This window comes from Danio aesculapii, chromosome 5 (genome assembly GCF_903798145.1).
Source record: "Danio aesculapii chromosome 5, fDanAes4.1, whole genome shotgun sequence".
Lineage (NCBI taxonomy): Eukaryota > Metazoa > Chordata > Actinopteri > Cypriniformes > Danionidae > Danio > Danio aesculapii.
In genome coordinates this window covers 1,190,181-1,215,028 of record NC_079439.1, presented here as the reverse complement: position 1 = coordinate 1,215,028, position 24,848 = coordinate 1,190,181, and the positions used below count along the sequence as shown (strand labels likewise).

At 38.8% G+C, this 24,848-nt stretch overlaps 1 protein-coding gene and 1 long non-coding RNA gene across 3 annotated transcripts in view; one reads left to right on the top strand and one right to left on the bottom strand.

The window, feature by feature from the left end:
* Positions 1-24,848, bottom strand: part of dnm1a (dynamin 1a) — a 123,659-nt gene that overhangs the window by 15,110 nt on the left and 83,701 nt on the right. The gene's annotated exons all lie outside the window — the stretch shown is intronic.
* On the top strand, positions 19,583-23,506 carry LOC130228763 (uncharacterized). Its single transcript, XR_008837805.1, has 2 exons — positions 19,583-19,714; positions 22,148-23,506. It is a non-coding gene; the product is annotated as an uncharacterized LOC130228763 (long non-coding RNA).

The following is a 24,848-nucleotide window of genomic DNA, read 5'->3' as shown; positions in this document are numbered from 1 at the left end:
ATTAATGCAGGCTAAACAAGTAGTGACAAAAAACACCTTTAATAACCTGAGAAACCCACCACATCCCCAATAACCCACCACAACTTCTACTGTGATCATCATATTTTACAGAAAAGCCTAAATGCTTTCATACATGTGACTTAAATGACGCGCGAGCCAATCTCTCTGTGCTTGTTATAAATTTAGTATTAATCTACAAGTAAAAAATGTATTAATCACGTGTCACGTGTCACGTGTGTTCCGAACCGTGTGTTGTGATTTGTACGAATCAATCGTGATCCGTTAGCCCCCTATTAAGAAACCATATATTAAATAAGATTTGTAAGATGTTGACACTTTTACAATGAAATGATTTCTTATTTTACAACTATTATGACAAGCATTTATTATTATTAACAGTTATTATTATATATATATAATTTTAATATGCTTAATTTTCTTCTAATTCTGTATAATTACATTAATAATTAAGTCATTTATTTTCTTTCGGCTTAGACCCTTTATTAATCAGGGGTTGCCACAGTGGAATGAACCACCAACTATTACAGCATATGTTTTACGCAGTGGATGCCCTTCCAGCTGCAACCCAGCACTGGGAAACACCCATACACACACTCATACCCTACAGCCAATTTAGTTAATCAGGTCCCCTATAGCGCATGTGTTTGGACTGTGGGGGAAACCGGAGCACCTGGAGGAAACCCACACCAACACAGGGAGAACATGCAAACCACACAGAAACACCAGCTGACCCAGCCAGAACTCAAACCAGCGACCTTCTTGCTGTGAGGCCACAGTGCTAACCACTGAGCACCCCAACATTAATAATACGTAACTCAAAAAAAACTAAATGCATAAATAATAACTATAATAATAAATACCTTTTTTTCTAGAATATACTGTTTACACTGTAGGTCAAACAATAGAGATTTAAAGAAATAGCAGCGAATACATTTCCTTATAGTGTGTGTGCTTCAGGGGTTAAAGTGTGTGTCTGTGTGTGTGTGTTTGCTCAAAGAAAAAGACCCACAGAGAGTCGTATATACAAAACAACAGACCACAGCGCTGCAACTAAACACACACACACACACACACACGCACACACGCGCACACACACGCATGGAAGTCATCAGAGGGTGAGAAGTCAGACATCAGTGTATATCAGTCGTGATCTCTGACCTCCCCAGCTCCCTAAACACACTCACACACACACACATACACACTGAACGATTCTCCAGATGGTCTGGTAAAGTCTCAGAGGCTCTGAGGATCTGGAAACGCTGTTCGCTCAGTTTCAGAACAGAAATCTGCTCCAGATCCGATCCGTCTGATCTGATTTAAAGCAGGAAGTTTTAATCGTGTCATTTGATACTGAAAGTACAATCAGACGAGGATCTAAATAACCTGTGGCTGTAGAAACTGAGGATCAGATTGACAAATCATGTGTAGAAGTGAAATTCTTCTCAGTAAAAGGTTTAGCTTTACCAATATATTTTATAGGCCATTCTTTTTCTTCACTTTAGAGTTTCTGAATCCATGTTTTTAGCTCAATTTAAGACAGACATTTCATGAGATAAACTCTAATAAGTTTGAGAAAATGTAAATGTTTTTATTAAGAATTTCACAAAGTTTTGTATGATTTTCCATTCGTTTCCTTCGGCTGTAGTCTCTATTTCAGAGGTTGCCACAACGGAATGAACCGCCAACTATTTAGGCATATGTTTTACGCAGCGAATGCCCTTCCAGCTGCAACCCAGTACAGGGAAACACCCATACACACTCATTCACACACACACACACACACACACACACACACACACACACACACACTCATACGCTACGGCCAATTTAGTTCATCAGTTCCCCTATAGCCAACCCAGGCTCATTCTGAGAACGTAGTCCCGGGGACGTTTCTGGAGACCGCGAAATACGTAGCCGGGGGTACGTACGGCTGCATTTCATTTTTTTAAGCGAACGCTGCGGGGCGGTGTGACGCCGTTCCCTTCGGCGCTTGCCGGCCGGCCAGTCGGCCGCTCGCCTCCGTGTGGAGGGCTTTCCCGCTGCAACCAGTTTGTCCGGTTAGCTCTTCGTGTACTCTGGCGGACTCGAGGCGCAGAGAGGGGCTGACGACGACGACCGGGTTCGAGTCCGGGGAAGAGCGGTTCCAGAAATCAGGTAAGAAAACAAAAACAAAATCCAAAAAATGAAGCGAACAAGTTCGTCACAGGGTGAGAATGTGGTCAAAATCCCAAAACGTGGTCAAAATCAGACGAGGGCTTTTCTTTTTCTGGACGGCTTTTGTGAATCGTCGTTGGTTGGGTTTAGGGATGGAGGAGGGTGGGTCAGCCGATTGACCGGTCGCACGGTCAATCATTCTGTCATCCAGGCAGACAGGCGGAAGGTCATTCGACAGCGGCCTCTAGCGGGTTTACGCGAGAACGGCGCGGGAAAAAGTGCGCACAGCGGCCTCTCGCGGACTCGCGAAAACAAAAACTGCACAAATACGTACCTCCTGGGACGTATTTCGCGGTCTCCAGAAACGTCCCCGGGACTACGTTCTCAGAATGAGCCTGGGTTGCCTATAGCGCATGTGTTTGGACTGTGGGGGAAACCGGAGCACCCGGAGGAAACCCACGCCAACACAGGGAGAACATGCAAACTCCACACAGAAACATCAACTGACCCAGCCGGGACTCAAACCAGCGACCTGCGTCCTGCTGTGAGGCCAGTTCTATCCACTGAGCCACCGTGCCACCCCATTGTAAGATTTTTTTTAATATAGTAATTCATTTCATTTGATGAGGCGGCTCGGTGGCCAGTGGTTAGCACCATCGTCACACAGCAAGAAGGTTGATGGTTCAAGCCCAAGCACCTACTGTGTAAAACATATGCTGGATAAGTTGGCGATTCTGCTGTGGCGACCCCTGATAAATAAGGGATTAAAGCTGAAGGAAAATGAATGAAACACTTACAAGAATTGCATTGACAAAAGGTCAGCATTGCTAGTCGTAAACTCAGAATTACAAGGAAAAGTTCAGTCTGACACTGCAGTGTTAAAAATCAGAAATGCAAAATGTAAAGGAATTACAAACTGATAAATCAGAGAATAAGCCGAAGGAGAATTAATTAATGAATTTTGTTTGATTAATTTGATTAAAATGATTACATCATTTTTCAATTTCAACTTTCAACATTCTTGAAAGTAAAACTAAAGAAGATGGTAAGATTATGTAAAGATTATAAATAAGTCAGGATAGCCTCCAACTTGGCCTCAATCTTAGACGGGGCTCGACATTGCGACAGTTTTGGTCGCATATGCGGCCAAATTTTATCTATGAGGCCTCAAAATATATTTGGGAGCATTTGTGCGAGTGTATAAAATTTTTGTCTTGTGACCAGTTTTCACAGCAAAATGTTCACCACATGCACAGATTTAGGAGGCATTCACGCATTAAGCATCTTTGCACCCAAAAACGCCAAACGCAGCGCACAGGAATGGCTTAAAACAGTTGACATGTCAACTAGCTGCAGTAAACAAAGCCAGCGATGCTTGTTCCGCTCTTCTTATTGGCCCACTGCGCTAGAACAGAACGCAAATGGATTGGTTAATATCAGCTGTCAATCACTCAGTTCCAATGACAGACAGCTATAGCGGCGAAAATGTAAAGGTCCGGATCTGAGAGAATGAAAACAACACTGGCAGATTTAGTTTTAGAAACCACCTAAAGTTACAAATAATGGCACATCTGATTACTGATCAGTGATCATGAAATGAATGTCAATCCAGCATGTACACTTTTCCAAGAATGGATAAAAGACTTCCAGTGGTTAAAGTCCACTGTCAAAATGACTAAAGCATTCACCGTAAAGCTGGTGGGATGGAGTTTTCAGGTAACAGTGTTTGCCACATCTACACATTTTAAGCACGAGATGCTCGGTTTAATCCTTCATTTAATCGTCACGATGCTGTCAGTTGTGCGGCTGGCACCACGTTCACCATCGCTAAAGAGCATGCATTCACTGAGATGAAACTAATATTGCAGCTCATGAAAAGACCGTTAATGCTATTAAGATGACCCCCAGAATTAAATCACAAATTAGTAATGTTCAACTTAATTTGTTTGTTTAAATTCAACCCAAATAAATAGTTTACAACCCTAAAAAATAGTAAATTAAAGGAATCATTCAGAGAACATCTTGAGATTTATTTTTGTTTGTAAAAATAAAGATTTTTTCTTAAATCATCATGAATTAGCTCTTAAAGTCAGGATAGCCTCAGACTTATCTTAGATCTTAGTGGAAAAGTTTAAGAACATCTGGAGAACGTTTCAAGAATTGGACCTACTGTAGAAACCAAGTCTTTTTTTCTGAATTTGGCTCTGTGTAATCACTTTCTATACCCATTTTTAGACTTCTTAATTTCTCACACTGTCTGTAGATGTGCATGAGATCTCTCACGTGTTACCATTTCTTCATTTGCTCGTTTTCCTCTAATGAGAGAAACAGATGAAGCATTAAATAGAGATGTTTCTTTCCTATGTCCAACCACGCAGACTGAGCTGGAAATATTTTCCATTGTTTTGTTTTTGATGTGACTAATACCGGCGCAATTATAAGAGCGCAGGAAGTTCGATTCATAAACACACTTCTCACGGCTAACTGCGGCCCGCTGCGCTAATCCAAACAAAAAAACCCTCGCAAACACATTTATTTATGCACATCCATGTAAAGTACAGTACATGCACCGTCAGACTGGAGCAATAACAGCATCATGTGTGATCAAAGTAAGAACTAACCTAAAAATGAAGCGGTTTGAAACTGAAATGTGTGTGTGTGTGTGTGTGTGTGTGTGTGTGTGTGTGTGTGTGTGTGTGTGTGTGTGTGTGTGTGTGTCTTGGTTTTGCATCAAAGGCCATAGAGACGCGGGGAGGCATCTGGGAGCAATAATGCCTCTCTAACCCCTCATTACCAGAACGACTGCGCCTTGAGCCCAGGCCAAAGGCAATTTTCAAAACTGCATGTTTTTCCCCTTTTCTGTCTTTAATTCAGAAAGAGAGGGAGAAAACGAGCATCATTTTTCTGTGAAAGCTCCTTCATTTAGCTCCTTACACTCTTGACGTCTACACTTTCATTGCACTGCAAAAATACTTCTCCTATTTAGAGTTTTTATCTTGTTTCTAGTACAAATATCTAAAAATTCCTTAAATCAAGAAGCATTTTCTAGACAAACATTGTCATTTTATACACAGTACACTCATATAAAGCAATATATACTCCTATAATAAATCTTTTACACGACTTTCTCTAAAACCTCACTTGTACTGTAAGTTGCTTTGGATAAAAGCATCTGCTAAATGAATAAATGTACAGTCAAGCCTGAAATTATTCATACCCCAGGAAAAGTCTGACTTGGTGTTTGTTCAAATGTAAATAAAAGCTGAGAAATATATATATTTTTCCACAATGACGCCTCTTGTTCATCATCCTATTCTCTTTAATAATAGAAGCCTGCGTCTCTTTATGGTTAAGTCAGAATTTGGCAGTGGTATGAATAATTTCAGGCTTGTATGTGTATGTCATAGTAAATAAGGTAAATAAATTACATTGGACATGACTATTTTTTAGTTTTTAGTCAGTTTCTACATAGCATTATAATGTCAAAAGCCTTTTGCTGAGTTCACATGACTGTACGTTTGGAAAGCTCTGTACAACAAAGAGAAAGAAAGGAAAAGGAAGAACATCTGAGAATCAGTTCTGGTTTGAATGGGGAGTCTGCTGGCTCGTGAGCACATGGTAATGTCTACAGCAGCGGCAGCGCAGGCATGCTAACTGCATTAACCCTCCGCATCCTGCTTTAAAGCTCCTATAAAATCTGCAGTCAAACAGACTCGCACGTAGGTGGAAAAGATGACGCTTGGCTCCTACGCTCATACACTACATGCAGTTCTGCACTGAAAAAGTGAATCTGCTGTGTCTTTAATTTTTTAAAATTGGATTAAGTGAACAAATGGTTTCTGATTTTAACCTGTTTTATTCCATTTGACTGTTAGATTTGGAACACAATTCTGTGTGCAAATGATCATGTTTTGAGCGTACAAAATGCGAAAGTTGCACTTAAAAGTTGCACACACTTCTACACTTCTGCATACAAAACAATAAAAAAAACAGTAAAAAAAACAGAATGGGAAATAGACCAAACCGTGACCCCCAGAATTAAAATCTGACTGTATCATGACCCCCAGAATCGGACTGGATAGTGACCCCCAGAATTAAAATCTGACCGTATCATGACCCCCAGAATCGGACTGGACAGTGACCCCCAGAATTAAAATTCTGACCGTATCGTGACCCCCAGAATCGGACTGGATAGTGACCCCCAGAATTAAAATCTGACCGTATCATGACCCCCAGAATCGGACTGGTTAGTGACCCCCAGAATCAAAATCTGATCGTATCATGACCCACCGGAATCGGACTGGATATTGACCCCCGGAATCAAAATCTGACCTTATCATGACCCCCAGAATCGGACTGGATAGTGACCCCCGGAATCAAAATCTGACCTTATCATGACCCCTAGAATCAGAATTTGACTGAACAGTGACCCTCTGAATCAAAATCGGACCCTATCATGACCCCCAGAATCAGAATCTGACTGAACAGTGACCCTCTGAATCAAAATCGCACCATATCATGACGCCCAAAATCAGAATCGGACTGGATAGTGACCCCCGGAATCAAAAACTGACCTTATCATGACCCCAAAATTCAGAATCAGACTAGACAGTGGCCCTCAAAATCAAAACTGGACCGTATCATGAACCTAAGAATCGGACTGGATAGTTACCCCCGAAATCAAAATCTGACTGTATCATGACCCCAAGATTCAGAATCAGACTGGACTGTGACCCTCTGAATCAAAATCGGACCCTATCATGACCCCCAGAATCAGAATCTGACTGAACAAGGACCCTCTGAATCAAAATCGGACCATATCATGACGCCCAAAATCAGAATCGGACTGGATAGTGACCCCCGGAATCAAAAACTGACCTTATCATGACCCCAAAATTCAGAATCAGACTGGACAGTGGCCCTCAAAATCAAAACTGGACCGTATCATGAACCTAAGAATCGGACTGGATAGTTACCCCCGAAATCAAAATCTGACTGATTCATGACCCTCAGAATCGAACTGGATGGTGACCCCCGGAATTAAAATCCGACCGTATCATGACCCCCAGAATCAGAATCGAACCAGATTGTTACCCCTAGAATCAGACCGGAATGGGACCCCCAGAATTGTGATCAGACCAGATCGTGACCGCTAAAACTGGATTCAGATCGCATCTGACCCCCAGAATTGGAAATATACTGGATTGTGAGACCCAGAATCGGACCAGATTGTGATCCTCTGAATCAGAGTTGCCTTAAATCATGACATGCAAAATTGGAATCAGACCGGATTGTGATGCCCAGAATTGAAAATAAACCAGATTGTGACCCCCACAATCAGAATCTGACTGAATTGTGAGCCCCAGAATCAGAATCGGACTGGATAGTAAGCCTCAGAATCTTAATCAGACTGTATGGTGACCCCCAGAATCACAATCAGACTGAATTGTGACCCCCAAAATCATATAGAACTGCATCGTCACAATCAGAATCAGACTGGACCGTAAGCTCCAGAATCTTAATCAGACTGTATGGTGACCCCCAGAATCGCAATCAGACTGGATTGTGACACTCGGAATAGAAATAAATCAGATTGTTATACCCACAATTGGAATCGGACTGCATCGTGGCCCCCACAATCTGAATCAGTCTGGATCGTAAGCCTCAGAATCAGAATCAGACTGTATGCTGAGTCCCAGAATCGGACCAGATTTTGACCCCCTGAATCAGAATCTCCTCGACTCGTGACCCGCAGAATTGAAAATAAACCAGATTGTGACCCCTAGAATCGAATCACGACTGCATCGTGACCCCCACAATCAGAATCAGACTGAATTGTGAGCCCCAGAATCAGACTGTATTGTGACCACCAGAAGTAGACCAGATTGTGACCCCAAAATCAAATAGGATTGCATCGTGAGCCCCACAATCAGAATCAGATTGGATAGTAAGCCCCGGAATTAGAATCAGACTGTATGGTGACCCCCAGAATCACAATCACCCTCAGAATAGAAATTGGATCAGATCGTGAGCCACATAATCGAAATCAGACCGGATTGTGACCTTCATCATAGAAGTTGACCCCAAGAATCGGAAATGGACCAGATAGTGACTCCCAGAATCAGAATTGAATCAAATCGTGACCCCCAGAATCGGCATCAGACCAGATTGTGATCACCAGAATCAGAATCGGACCCCCAGATTTGGAATCAGATCGGATCGTGAAGTCCCTAAAGCCCCCCACTACTGTGCAGTAGCTGGAGCAAACAACAAAAATTACACTGTAAAAAATACTTGCTGCCTTAAAGTTTTTACTTGACTCAAATTAAGCCTGGGGAAGACACAACACACACTGGAGGCAGAATGTCTTGCCTGGGATCCCCCTGGAGGAGCTGGAGGAAGGGGAGAGGGATGATCAGCGAGAAGTTTTTGAGAGATTTAGGATTCCCCTATTCCTTTATATAGGGCTTTAGTCTTGGATGAACTGCCGCTGTAAATATGGCCGGCGAGTGAACAGACTTTCCTTGAAAAAGACTTTTGGCTCCGGTCAGGACTGCTGAGCCAGCTCCCCAAGGAGGCGTTTCTGAGTCTGAGAGGAGAAACCGTAGCTAAAGCAAACACAGTCACCACCCAGAGCCCCCCATGACTCACTACCCACAATGCAACACTCTCACCACATCACTGCAGAGCAGAGCTGGACACATGGGTGGAGGAGTGAGTCAGAAATGACCTGCTTTTCACATTTGCTCAAGAAAACGTGAGCAGTGTTTGCTTGGGTTTTACACACTGCATCGGACATGGTTGAGCTAGTGCACTGCAGAACATTATTAAGATTACTTCTTACTTATTTTCGTCTCGTTTCTAGCCAAAATATCTAAATATACTAAAATCAAGAAGCACTTTCTGGACGAGAAATAATGAGTTTTTAATTAAAACAAGCTACATAATCTGCCAATCTGCTTGTTTAAAGGAATAACTCACTGAATTTTGACTAAAACTAACAAAAATAATCTGCCAATGGGGTAAATGAATAATAATTCAAATCAAAAACTAGTTTATTTTGCATTCCCCCATTGGCAGATTATTTTGCTTGTTTTAAAGGGCACCTATTTTACAAGATGTACGATAATGTGTCTGTGAAGTTTCAGCTCATAATACCATCAGATCATTTATTATAGCCTCCAGAATCTGCCCATTTTGCTGTCTGCGTACAGTGTAGCTGTTTTTGTAGCCTGTGGTTTTAAATGCAAATGAGCTGCTTCTCCCCGCCCACCGCTCCCACGTGCATGTCGGATAACAGCCCACGGTTTGGAACACACATGACCCGTGGATTAATACATTTGTTTACCTGTAGATTATAACATCAGGTAATAAAAAAAAAAGGGTTGTTGTGTTTCTCCTATCAATATGAGTGTGGACACTCAACACTACACACAGTTCTGTTCAAACAGCTTACACAAGATGATTTTCATCATAGGTGCCCTTAAAAGAAAAACTCACTACATTTTAACACATTATTTCTGAAGACAAGACAACATTTGCAGAGTTTAGATGCAAAAGCCTCTAAATGCCATCTTAAATTTTCTTCTAAAATGATACTCATTCTCAGACTTGAGAATAATTCAATGATTAGGTTATGTTCACTGCCTTTAATAATAATAATAATAATAATAATAATAATAATAATAATTCCTTACATTTATATAGCGCTTTTCTAGGCATTCAAAGCGCTTTACACATAGGGGGGAATCTTCATTCACCACCAGTGTGCAGCATCCACCTGGATGATGCAACGGCAGCCATTTTGCACCAGACCGCACACCAACTGATTGGTGGAGAGGAGACAGAGATTAAACCAATGCTGATATGGGGAGGGTTAGGAGGCCATGATGGACAGAGGCCAGTGGGCAGATTTGGTCAGGACGCCGGGGTTAAACCCCTACTCTTTTTCGAAGGACATCCTGTGATTTTTTTTTTTTTATTTTTTTTAATGAGCACAGAGAGTCAGGATCTCGGTTTAACATCTCATCCGAAAGACAGCGCGCACTGACATTATAGAGTCCCCGTCACTATACTAGGGCATTAGGACCCACACAGACTGCAGGTTGAGCGCCCCCTGCTGGCCTCACTAACACCACTTCTGGCATCAACCTAGCTTTCCCATGTGGTCTCTCATCCAGGTACTGACCAGGCGCAGCCCTGCTTAGCTTCAGTGGGTGACCATGTGAGAGTAGCAGAGAGCTAGCTGGCTACTTTAAACTGAAAAAATTAATAAACGCAGAAACCTGAAAAAATACTTCTTTTAGAAGAGTAGTTAATCATTTAGAGGCTTTTGCATCTGAAATCTTCATATATTTTAGCTGGTCTAAAAATGCTTCTTGATTAAATAATAATTAGATACCAGATATTTATACATTGGAGCAGATATTTGGATATTGGATCAGTGGTGTGAAGTAACAAATTACAAACACTCAAACTACTGTAACTGAGTCGTTTTTCTCAGGAATTGTGATTTACTAATTATGTGATTTACTAGTTTTATAAATGTGTGCTTTAACTTTCCCTTGAGTACATTTGTAGTGCAGCATCAGTACTTTTACTCCAGTACTGTTCTTCAACCTGCAGTCACTTCTTTATTATTTCCTGTCTATGGTGATTGGCTAAAGTAGACAAATCAGTCCTGTGATTCCTCTCCAATCAAATCACACATAGAGAGTAAATCACATCCTGAACTACATCAAGACACGGGTGATTTATAAATGCAGAAAACCATTTGGAAGTATTAAAAGTGTCCAAGAAGATCTTTAAAATCTTTACACACAATGACCCAGAGTCTGTTTAGATCCATGTCACTGATGAGAAGATGGTGGATGTTTACTGTATGAGGACCAAAATTGCCAAATGTCCTTAAATAATCACTAAATGCACTACAGAATATTACGTTTACACATCCCTGCACAAATTGCATGTGAATGCATCAACTTTTCACAGCGTAACAGTCAATACTCACTACTCACTACTCTTGAGTACTTTTAAAAGTAGAGGTGTGAACCTATACTGGTCTCACAGTTCGGTTATGATTATCATGCCATTGATTCGGTTCTATTCGATATTACGGTGCATTGACGATGCTTTTCATACACAGTGTTGTATTTTGGGGGGTAGCTATAACAAGCTGTCTGTATAAACACACACACACACATGGATACACAGCATCGCACTGTCTCTCATTCACACACATACACAAACATAGACAGCACCAAACAAACACACGCACACACACGCCACGAGCGCTTGCTTGCAATATTGCTCGGGAGCGATATTGTGAGACCGCCCACTCCTGTTAAAATTACACCAGAGTTACCGACCGTTCCTGCGCTTTATTTGGAAATTTATTCCCATGCCGCATGAAATCTGGTCGGGTCCCACGACAATGCACAGGTACAGACGCGGGAATGCATGCAGCCAAGAGGAAAAGAGAGGGGAGGAAAAGTCACGCCAGCAGCCGAGAGGAAAAGTCACGAAGGTGAAATGGGCCACAGTGAGAGAGAGAGAGAAATGGAGTACTTTCATTCCCTCAATCGCAGAGAAAAACACACACAGTGAAATTTTTACGTAGTTGGCACCTGTAGTGTTGTAAATACCCGTGCTCGCCTCCGTCAAGACAGAGCGCATATGAGATACATAACGTCAGTACATAATAACCGGTTATGATTATTACTGAACCGATACCGAATTGTCCGCGTCTGCATCGCAGTGCACCGAAGAAACAATTCATTTTGACACCTCTATTTAAAAGGGCTACTTTTTACTCCTACTTTGAGTAATATTTACAAGTTTTACTTTACTTTTACTTGGACTACATTTTTTGGTAAGTAATGGTACTTTTACATGAGTATGATTTTTCAGGACTCTTATTACCACTGAAAACAATACAAAAACTAAAAAGTATTATAGATAAACCAGAACACTGGACAAAAATATTTACAAATTTCTAGACTAGTATGAATATGTTTATTGTTTTCAGAAATAATGTGTTAAAATGAAGTGAGTTTTAAGCAAATCATTTTGTCATCGCCTGGATTTAAGTATATTTTGCTTACTTTCTGACTATTTCTGAAAACAACACAATATTTGTTGCTAGTCTAGAAAATGCTTCTTGATTTATTAATTTTTAGATATTTGGACTAGAAACGATAAAACCTTCAGAGAAAGACCAGAACACTGGAAAAAATGTCTTGTTTCTAGTCCAAATATTTACAAATTCTGAAATCAAGAAGCATTTTCTAGACTAGTAAACAACATTATATTGTTTTCAGAAATAATGTGTTAATGAAGTGATTTTAAGCAAATAATCTTGCTATTGCTGGCAATTTAAGTATATTTTGCTTACTTTCTGACTCATTATTTCTGAAAACAAGACAAAATGCTCCTTGATTAAAGTATTTTGACACATTTGGACTAGAAACAAGACTAAAACTGTAGGTTAAGAAAAGCATTTTTGCAGTGTTCTAGCCTCTCCGTTACCTCCCACATCAAATCTGGTCCTGATTTCGGCCCAGTTACCCAATATGCATGTGTGTGTGTGTGAGGGAGAAAAGGCGGTGCAGTGGTGTTGGGGGGGGGCCGTCCAACATAAAGGCCTCTTTATTCACGCCGGACAGGGAAAGGAAATCGGCTTCAGAAGAAAAAACACGCCAGCGCGCCACAGGCCCGCACATCTGGAGTTATTACAAGCCCGCCGTCTTGCCAAGAAACTCCGACATTCCTGCAGTGCTACAAAGCTACGCAGAGCTGTGCATCTCCCGCTCAAACACACACACACACACACACACACACACACACGCATGCATTTCCACCTCAACATGCTATAAAATACAATTTTTTTGTAAAGCTATTTTCCAAGTGCTGTTTAACTGGGCCTTTCCCAACACATCTCCAATCATAATAGATTTAATAACTCATTTCTAATCACTCATTCTTTTGTGTTTGCCATGATGACAGCACATAATATTTGACTATTTGCTTTTCAAGATACTAGTATGGGCTATATGCACAGCTAGTGTTTCTTCCCTTACAGAAAAGACGTCTGGTAAATGGTTAATGTGACTTCTTTCAATGTTATACAGATCATTTTGCAGCACAGATGTTGTAATGTAATTAAAATATAATCAGTTAAACAGGCTTCAGCATTTATTTAGTTGTTCAAGTGTAAAATGAGATGAAAGACCGTTTAAACGCAAGCGCCGTCAGTAGCAGCAGATGAGCGTTGAAACTCCATTCAAAATACTGGAGTAAAATAAATGTCCATATTTAAAGACATGACACAGAACAATGTAATTTAATGCAGTGCTTTGTGTATATTCTGAGACCTACTTTATATCGTATATCAATCAGCCAGTGAACATCATTGATATTTAAAGAAACCAGACCTTAAACGCAATGATATTGTAACGCATACATTTCACCAGAAGCATTTTAAAGAGCCCCTATTATGGGTTTATGAAAATAACCCTCTGTGCAGTGTGTAACACAGCTCTGAGTGAAGTCATTCAGCTAAGGTGTAAATCTGAAAGTGCAGCATGTTTAAAACTAGTGATTCTTTAACTAAAGAGTTGACTCAGAGTCAACTAAATGAATCGTGTTGGGTTCGGATCTTTTGCTTGAATGCGTCAACATCGATACGGTACATCACCAAATATGTAGTACCGCATCCGGTAAACTGTGAATGCGTCATTCCCTTCACGAAGCTTGGGGGATCATGAGACTGAAGATGAGGATCACTACAGATGGAGATTTAGCTGCGGAGAATAAAGGGTTAAGTTCACAGCAACACCACAGTATAGCCAACCGTGTGCTGTGTTTGCTCCTGTCATTGGTCTGATGATTAATACAATAACCTACGCTGCAGCGCCAGATTCACCAGCTCTTTGATATTAGAGGAAGGAGCAGCAGAGACTATTATGTGTGGGACTTTATCAGTAACCATTACAGTTGATATGGACCAGTTTCTTCTTCCTCTGCATCATCACATGTAAGTGTGATTAAAATAGTTTTGTGTTGTTTGCAAAATATGTGTTTAATTGTGTGTTATAAGTTGTAATCACCCCGCACGGCTTGTAATCACGTGTATATTATAGACCAGTGCTTGTGTACTGTGTTGTGATTGCCAGTGGAGTTGTCTCCGCTTGCGATCACTTCCTGTAGCTTGTGCAGATTGCCAGCGGGGTTTCCTATATGGGAGACCACAGCTGAGCGAACTCCAACTCCCAGAACCCCCTGCGCTCATCAACGCTGGTAACAGCTGACATTAATCCGGACGCTTGCACACAGACACAGCTGCTGCTCACGTACACTGATTACATCAGGGGTGTCAAAGTCAATTCCTGGAGGGCCGGAGCCCTGCAGAGTTTAGTTCCAGCCCTGCTTCAACACACCTATCTGTAGGTTTCAAACAAGCCTAAAGCACTCTATTAGTTTGATCAGGTGTGTTTAATTAGGGTTGAAACTAAACTGTGCAGAGCTGCGGCCCTCCAGGAACTGGCTTTGACACATGTGGATTACATGGACTATAAAGACACCTCACATTCATTCATTCATTCAGGGCTGAGTCTTGTTTATTCCATGAACATTACAAAGCATTTTCCTGGTTTGTCTTTCCCGTGTTTTGACCCTCGCTTTGTAAGTCTGTTGATCCCTGTCTGCCGCCTGTCTTTTATCATCTGCCTGTGTTACTGACTACGACTCTGGATTTGCTGTATACACCTGTTTGCCCCTGTATTGACCATTGCTTTACTCACCCTCCTATTAAAACCTGCATTTGGATCTGCAAGTCTGCTCTCAGCGTCTCCTACGTTACAGTGCTGTATCTCTCAGGATAAACCTGTGTGGGGCTATTTCACATATTGTTTCCAAAACCACGTTGAAAACCTGACGCCTGCTTCTTCCTTTAACAATTTCAATGCGTTTCTAAGCTCGTGATCCTCTGCCGTTTCTTGTTACTATGGCTGCTATCAGCTGTTTCTACACACGCGGTGCGGTCAATTTTCTAAATAGTTCAACGTTTGCCGCTGTGTGGATTAATACTGAATGTGTGTCGCTGTTATTACTGGGGGTTAGGGTTAAGAGTAGAGTATTATGCTGGTGTTTAACTGCATTTGGCTCCCACATACTCTGTGTGCTACTTCATAACCGTGGTGGGCGTTTCTCTCCGTCTTGTGCTGAACACAGTCGACCAATCACAACAGACTGTGTCATAGGTCCAATCAGTCCAGATTAGCATCGCACTAAGAAGGCAGCATTTACACTGCAGATCTCGATGGTCAGTTCTGGTTTTATGACTGTATCCGACCTGCTTACATCATCTTTTAAAAGTGAGTCGTATCCGATCGCCTGCATTTACACAGCACACGGCAAAGACGCAGTGACCAGGAAAAAAAAGAGCGGGCGCTGACTAACAGCTGATAAATAAAGAGCGCTCTTTCCTCAAGTCCTGTATGTAATCTTTTGACAAGCTGTTTGACTATAGTTTATGACAGAAAGGTTCTCATTTGTCCATCTTCTTTAGATATAAAGGATTTTTTTTTTTTCCTCTCCGCTGTCGCCACTGGCTTGCATGGTTCAGGATCTGTAGAGCTGCGCATCGTTGGATTTGCTCTTCAGTGTTTGGACTCTCAGTAGTGATTATTAAACCACACTGAACTGAGCTAAACTGAACTGAACTTAAACACTACAAACTGAACTACACTGTTCCTATTTACTGTGACCTTTTATGTGAAGCTGCTTTGACACAATCTACATTGTATAAGCGCTATACAAATAAAGGGGAATTGAATTGAATTGAATTTAAACCTTTTAGTCATCTTAATGTAATGTCCATGGCAGGATTTATGCATGTGATGTATGCACTAGTTATATATTAGTTTATATGAGTTGCGTGGCGGACATTGCGCTCTCTCGCTCTTGTTAACATGGTTAAATACCTGTGCTATATGACAATATAAAGCTGTTAGTCCTCGTGTATGAGATTTAAGGTTCGGGACTCTGCTGAAGTCTGTTCTGATAAGGAAGGGTCAGACTTGACGTTATTCGCTTTGGGTTTTAATGACGCGCGACTCGCATTGACAGGTGAAAATCTGATCTACCTGCTTACACTGCAGACATGAGAACACAGATCTGATTCTTATCGGATAAGTTTCCACTTATGAACAAGGCCTGAATCTGATTTGAGTAAATCGGAATCCATGTGATTTGTTCCTGCTTACATGTACACGGGCCATATCCGATCTGTGCCACACGGGAGAAACACATCAGAATTGAGTCACTTGAACAGTGCAGTGTAAATGCAGCCAAAGAAGTTTGGGAACTAATGAATCTCTGAAGGAATCATATGGGAGTCGCTGGGATAATCAGGTAAAAATAAATGCAGATTATAAGACCATGAAAGTGTTTTTTGACCCTCCATGCAGATCAGCCTGTTGCTGGAGACCCTCAAAACCAAAATATGACCTTTTATAATGCAAAATAGGGGCTCTTTAACATGGTTACTGAAAATTAAAAGTCCTTCAGCATATACCCAATTCAGCTTAAAGTGCAATTTAAAGACTTAACTAGGTTAATTAGGCAAGGTATTGTCTTGCAAAGAAACTCTGGAATTCCTGCAGAGCTACAAAGCTATGAGTTGTGCATCTCTCGTTCTCTCTCTCACTCACACACACACACACACACACACACACACACACACACGTTGGTATATGTGGTTTATGAGGACTCTCCATAGGCATAATGTATATTACACTGCAAAAAATGCTTTTCTTACTTAGAGTTTGTGTTTTGTTTCTAGTCCAAATATCTAAAAATTCTTAAATCAAGAAGAATTGTAAGACAAAAAACAAATATTGCCTATTTTTAAGAAATAATGAGTCAGAAAGGGCAACGCGGAGATGCAGTGGGTAGCATTTCGGCCTCTCAGCAAGAAGGTCACTGGTTCGAGCCTCGGCTGAGTCGGTTGGCATTTCTGTGTGGAGTCTGCATGTTCTCCCCGTGTTGGTTTCCTCCGGGTGCTCCGGTTTCCCCCACAGTCCAAACACATGTGCTATAGGGGAATTGGGTAGGCTAAATTGTCCGTTGTGTGTGTGTGAACGAGAATGTATGGGTGTTTCCCAGTGACGTTTTGCAGCTGGAAGGGCATCCGCTGTGTAAAACATATGCTGGGTAAGTTGGCGGTTCATTCCACTGTGGCGACCACGGATTAATAAAGGGACTAAGCCGAAAAGAAAATGAATGAGTCAGAAACTAAGCAAGAATAGTTAATTGCAAGCGATAGCAAGATTATTTGCTTAAAACTTCATTTTAATTTATTATTTCTGATAACAATAACATATTTTTACCAGTCTAGAAAATGCTCCTAGATTAAAGAATTTTTGGACTAAAAACAAGACAGAAACTTTTTTTTGCAGTGTTTTAGCCTCTCTGTTAAGCTTTTTTTACTTAGAGTTTGTTTCTAGTCCAAATATCTAAAATTTCTTAAATCAAGAAGAATTTTCTAGACAAGGAACAAATATTGTCTTGTTTTTCGTAAAAAAAATATGCCAAAAGGGAGTTTTTCCCTAAAACAAGTAAAAAATGTGAACAAAAATTTTTGACCCAATTTCTGAAAAAAACAAAACAAAAAAAAAATATATATATATTTATTTATTTTTTTTGCTTGTCTAGAAAATATGCTCCATTTAAAAATTTTGACATTTGCACTAGAAATGAGACAAAACTCAAAGAAAAGCATTTTTTTTGCAATGCATACTGTAAAAACCACGTATTATATGCATTTTACCCCACCCATACCCCTAAACAAACCCTCAAATTGGACAATTTTAAATGGATACGGATCCATATAAATGGTAACGGATCACGGTTGATCCATGATTCGTACAAATGACAACCCACGGTTCAGAGCAAACGTGACTTGCGGATTAATAAATTTTTCACTTGTAGATTGATCCTAAATTTATAACGATCACAGAAAGAGATCGCCTCTCACTTCATTCAGGTCACATGTATGAAAGCATTTAGGCTTTCCTGTAAAATATGATGATCACAGTAGAAGTTGTGGTGGGTTATTGGGGATGTGGTGGGTTTCTCAGGTTATTAAAGGTGTTTTCTGTCAATAATTGTTTATCCTGCATTAATGCATTCAGTGTACGCTGCACCATTAATCATTAAAAGATCAGGATCTCAACACCCACGCAATATACATTATAAATGATTTAAATATGTTTATTAATCCTAAAAGATTCAGTCTTTAGTCTTTTGAGTTAGTTATGAAATTACAACAGTCAAATAACACAGAAGTTCTGGGAGAACAGTTTATAGTTCAGATAAAACCACTGATGTTTATGGTAAAGATTAAATCACCATCATATGCATTTAATGATGCTCAAAAATGAAAGTTGTAGGCAGCAATTATATTATTTAACCAGTAGGTGGCGACAACCAGCCATCAAAAATATACCACTGAATAATTCTTCAATAATGATCATCTAGCAATGAAACATGAAGTTTATGAGTGAAGAACTGAATTATTTATTAAAAAATGACATTAAATAAATATGAGTTGTACAAACGATAATGTTAGATTTCTATATTTAGTGTTAGCAACAGCAGTAGTAACAGTGAATTCACAGCACTGAATACTTTAGTTTAGTTTTCTTCAGCTGATTATTTCCTCATTTTAATTGTAATTAAATTACAGGTTCTCAGTTCTGTTTGTTAAACCAAAAGTGTCTTGCAGTGCTGTTTCTGTAATAAATGGATAAACCCTTTTTGGCTGATTCAAAAAATGGTACGATCCGTGACTAATAAACCCATAATGTGATCAGAACCGGGAGATCTGTGATCTGTTACACCACTAAAGCATATATATCCTCGTAAACTTCATCTTTATTTCTAAATGTATATTGCATCAGGGCACCTTAACATAGATGATGATGTAAAAAAAGTGTAAAAGCTGAAATATTTCAAATTGTGTAACAAAAAACTCCTTAATAGAGCAAAACTAGCTCATACCCATGCCATTATACCCATTTATGTCCTCATAAACCACATAAACAAGTACACAACCACACACGCATGCATTTTCCACCCCAAAACTACAGCACACGATCCCCCAACAACACACTCCAACCCCCTTTCCCAAAATGACACAACACATGCAGCAAATTAATGCGCTTCACTTCCTGTTGACCTTTGACCATTCACTTCCTGCTGCCTCCCCAAAAAAAGCAGGGAGAAAAAAATAACAGAAAAGCCAGACGGAGGCGGGAAAGGAGAAGAAAGCCCCGCCTCTTTTCTCTTGCTCCTTCACTAGTAAAGTTAGTTAGCAGTGCTCTGCCACGTCAAGCCTGCGAGACGCTGAATCAGGAGACGGATGCTAAACGCAGCTCTGAGACTTTATTCGGAAGAAAAGATGATCAATTATCGGTGCTGTAGATACTGAGAAATATGGGGAAAATCCACTGGAGGAGACACAGAAGAGGATGAGGAGGTGCAGTATCTTCATCACTGATGCATGGAGAATTTAATCATGTTTTACAGCTCAGACACGATTATTTATGTTATTATACACTGTAAAAAAGATCTGTGTCCAAATGTCGTGATTCACAAGTGTTTATTTGTGGTTGGGAGTTGCATTATGGCATCTTGGTCCATCTTAACAACAACTTTTAACCTTAAAGTTTTAAAAAGTGAGTGTTTTTAATAGTGTGCAGTGCTGTATTGTGTGTGTTGGTGTTGTATATTACTCTACAAAACACCTTGTAATAATCTGCAGCACAGTTTCAGCTATTTTAAAGACTCATTTCTCTAGATATTATTTCTTATATTATTTAAATCTACTAAAATGTCAATAAAAGTCACTTTTAATGTTGAAAATTCAACTCTACAGTTTAACAAAGTGACTTTTATTGACATTTGAAGTCATATAAGAGTAATGTATAGAGAAATAAGTCTGTAAAATAGCAGACAATGTGTTACAGTTTATTACAAGGTGTTTGTAGCGTAATATACAACACCAACACACACATTATAGCACTGCACACTATTAATAATTTTCAGAAAAGTCACTTTTTACAACTGTTCAAGGTTAAAAGTTGTTGGAAGAAAGATCAAGCTCCCATAATGCAACTGAAAAGCAGAAATAAACGGGTGGAAACTGCTAATTTACAATTGTTTACAGTGTATATATTATATTAGCAGCCGATCTGATGTTAAAGGTATAGTTCACTCATTTTTAATTGTCGCTCATTAGCATCGCTTGATCCAAAACTGTTCCAGTTTGTTTCTTCTGTTAAACACAAAAGAAGATATTTTGAAGAATGTTCTAGCCATTGAGTTCCATAAGAAAAGCAAATACTGTTGAAGTCAATGTCTGTAAAGCATTCTTTAGAATATCTCCTTTTGTGTTCAACAGAAGAGAGTTCAAGCAGTTTTTGGAACAAGTGATGTCATCGATGACAGAGTTTAAATGTTTTTAACTGTCGCTTTTAAATATTCTGATAATAGATTAATCATCAGCTGTAATAACTGTTATTATCGTGTTCAGCAGAAGAAAATATTCCTAACCAAACGAGGGACCGAATTGTAGATTAAAAATGAATCTTTTTTTTAGTAGATTAATATTCAGATCATCAGCTGTAATTAATCTTATTCCAAAGGTCATCGAGGACATATGATTGTGTGTGGTAAATTAAAGTCAAAATGTTAAATTACTATAAAAAAACAACAACTATATAGCCTATATACTGTAGATAGAGTTGCTTTATGAAATTCCGAAAACGTTATGTATTTATAATTAGATCATATATTATTAAGTAAATATATATATATATATATATATATATATATATATATATAATACATTTATAACATGTCAGAATTTTTTTATAAAATGTCAGAAAGCTTTTTTTAGATGACCAGAAACTGTATGCGTTAATATTTTTACAAACATATTTATCAAAAGTTTATATATTTATAATTATATAATATATTAATAAATATGAAATATATATTTATCCAATTTCTGAATGTTTTTTTTACATTATATACTCCAAACAAATGCATTAATCTTTTAAAAAACGTATTTAATTGTATGTATTTTTCCAAAGGTTATATATTTATAATTATATAATTCATTCATTCATTTTATTTTCGGCTAAGTCCCTTTATCAATCTGGGGTCACCACAGTGGAATGAACCGCCAACTTATCCAGCACATGTTTTACGCAGCGGATGCCCTTCCAGCTGCAACCCATAACTGGGAAAAATTCTATAATATATTAATGAATATAATATATATTTATACAATTTCTGAAAACTTTTAAATGACCAGAAACTCTAAACTGAAGCATAAAAAAAACATATTTAAATATATTTATTCATCTAAAGTTTATAATTTATCAAATTTAGGATTACCGGAAACTCCAAACTAGTGTAATTTTTTAAATGACATATTTAAGTGTATTTATTTATCCACATAAAATTATAAAATATTTAATTTCTGAATTTGTTTAGATGAACAGAAACTCCAAACTGAAATATTTAAGTTTATATACGTATAATTTTATATTATATTTATATAAAATTTCAGAAAACGTTTTTTTAAGTGTTTAATTTTTAAAATAGATTTAAATGTATTTAAAAAGTGTCTAGCGAATATAAAAAAGCACTTAAAATCATCAGACACCAGCGGTATCCAAGTCCAAGTTAGTTTAGCAGTTTTTAGACATGCATGTAAATATAAAACATTAATCAATCCAAACGACCTGCATTTAATTTCTTCCACATGCAGCGAAGTTTTAGGGAATTTCAAAGTGAAACATGAAACCGCATGGAACGCATCATCACTCAACACAGGAAACAGGAAGCTTCCATTCAGACGCATCATCATCATCATCATCAATGTTTATTTTCCCTATTTCAGACTCCATCGTATCTCTACCAGACGTCATCTAGAGCTAATCAGTGTGATTTTTGTGGATGACCCAGTGCTCAGACTACCAGTTCTTCAGTTTTCCAGCATAGTTTTCAGATTTCAACCTTTTCCAGCAGATTGTAGATTCATCTATTCATGTTAAAGATGATTAAACACAACTATTAAAAAAAAATGTTGAAACCCTCACCAACGCTCCAGAAGGAAACACAATGCATTAAAAAAAGCCAGGGGGTGAAAACTTTTAACCAGAATAATGTTGTTCACAATTGTTCTTATTTTACTAATTCCAGAAGTAAAAGATACATGTTCAGAAGACAAATTAGGTACAATTTACCTTAAATCTTCAATTGCAAAAGTTTTCACCCCCCTTCCCCTGGCTCATGCATTGAGTTTCTGACTTACTTGATTCTGTATTATTGTTACTTGTGTTTGTTCTTTATTTATTAGACCTTGAGTCTGGAAATAAAGTCATATATATATATATATACAGTTGAACTCAGAATTATTTGCCCTCCTGTTAATTGTAATACTTTTAGATTTTTCCCTGATTCCCTGATACTTCCCTGATTTAAGTTTAATGAAGAGAAGATTTTCTCAACACATTTCTAAACATAACAGTTTTAATAACTCATCTCTAATCACTGATTTATTTTATACATCCATAATATTAGACTAGATATTCTTCAAGACACTAGTATTCAGCTTAAAGTGACATTTAAAGGCTTCACTAGGGTAATTAGGGTAAAGTTAGAGTAATTAGGCAAGTCATTGTATAACAGTGGTTTGCTCTGGAGACGATCCAAAACTAATATTGCTTAAAGGGGCTAATAATATTGACCTTAAAACGGCTTTAACACAATTAAAACTGGTTTTATTTAAGCCCAAATAAAACAAATAAGACTTTCTCTAGTAATATTATAGAATATACTGTGAAAAAGTCCTGAATCTGTTCAATATCATTTGGGAGACATGGTATAAAGGTGAATAATTTTGACTTCAACTGTGTATATATTGTACTGAAAAACACTCAACCATCACAAAATAAAAATATTTAAAAAACCCCATCAGGATTGGACCACCAGTGTTTATTTTCCCTGTTTCAGCCTCCTTCATAATTCTACCAGACGTCATCTAGAGCTCAGGATAAGTGTGAGTTGTGGAGTTTTTGTGGACGCCCGTCCCGCCTGCCCAGTGTTCAGACTACCTGTTCAGGAATTAGCGTTTGTACAGTAGTCTGCACATTGGTTAGGCTGGATGGGGATGCTCGAGGTGGACCGCAGGAGGATGCGAATCATCTGTTCTGCATGCAATCATGTCATATATCAATAAAACCGACAATATTAATAATGCAAAGTGTGAAGAGTCATTCTATCATCACAAATCACCTCTCAGATGGTTCATGCATTTGTTATTTTGGTTAATTAATGTGTTTAATAACATGAACAATACATTTATTACAATCCAAAATCAAGCTTAAATAATGTGTCTGTGCTCATTGGGTAAGAGATTCATCAGAATAAAGAGCAAAAATCAGTCTAAGGCACTGGAAAATAGTGACATGGACTGATTTTTGCTCTCTTTTTAAATTATTATTACAGTATTTGTTAATGTTAGAGTATGGTAATGTTACAGTCGTTCATGTGTGCATTAGATTAACCCTTGTTGATGTTGGGTTGTTTTCATCCACTCTAGGGTGATTTTGAGGCCTAATGTGCCTCCTCTTTCTCTGTGTTTCAGTAAATGTGATTATTTTTGCTGACGAATCTTATTTCGTCACATATTTTGGGGAAATGCTTTGAAATTTTTCAACAATAAACTGGACAGATTGACTCCCCTGTGGTTATGTTGTCTGTTTTTGGCTCATTGACTTCCATTATAATCACAGTTATTGATTGCAAAGCCATGACAGCAGATGGTCATGCATTCCTGTGTGTTGCTGGTTTTCCCTGTGGGGATTTGGACAAATTTTCCAGTGCAAGAAAAAGAAAGTTTAGTTTTTGGCTTTTATTTTGGGTATAGTGTGTGTGTGTGTGTGTTAGGATTGCACGATACTGGAATTTTAAAAACATCCATTTCCCGCTAACATTTGAGCAAGTTCTTAAACAGCGCTGATCTGCCGTTGTGTTCACATGCTCAACAGAAATGACTGTGATTGGCTGTGAAGGTCATCACTTCACCGAACTCACTGTGGTTTACTGAGTGTAACCACAGATACAGGGACACTGGAGCGTTTTGAATCATCAGCGGATCACTCGTATGTCAGCTTATACAAACCAGCTGATCGGCGTGACTTTAAAATGCTCCAGTGTCCCTGTATCTGTGGTTACACTCAGTAAACAATGGAGAGTTCGGGGAACTGATGACCTTCACAGCCAATCACAGTCATTTCTGTTGAGCATGTGAACACAACGGCAAATCAAAATGTTTAAGAATGCACTCAACAGCGCTCGAATGTTAGCGGGAAATGGACATTATTAAAATTTCAGTATTGATTGGTACTGAAATCCGGTATCTTGACAACCCTAGTGTGTGTGTGTGTCAGGTCAAAGTCAGCTTTATTGTCAATTAAACCACATGTACAGGACATACAGAGAATCAAAACTGCGTTACTCTCAGACCCTAGATGGCTAACAGATAATATTAATACAAAAAGAAATTACAGTAAATACAATTGCACATGTAATATAAT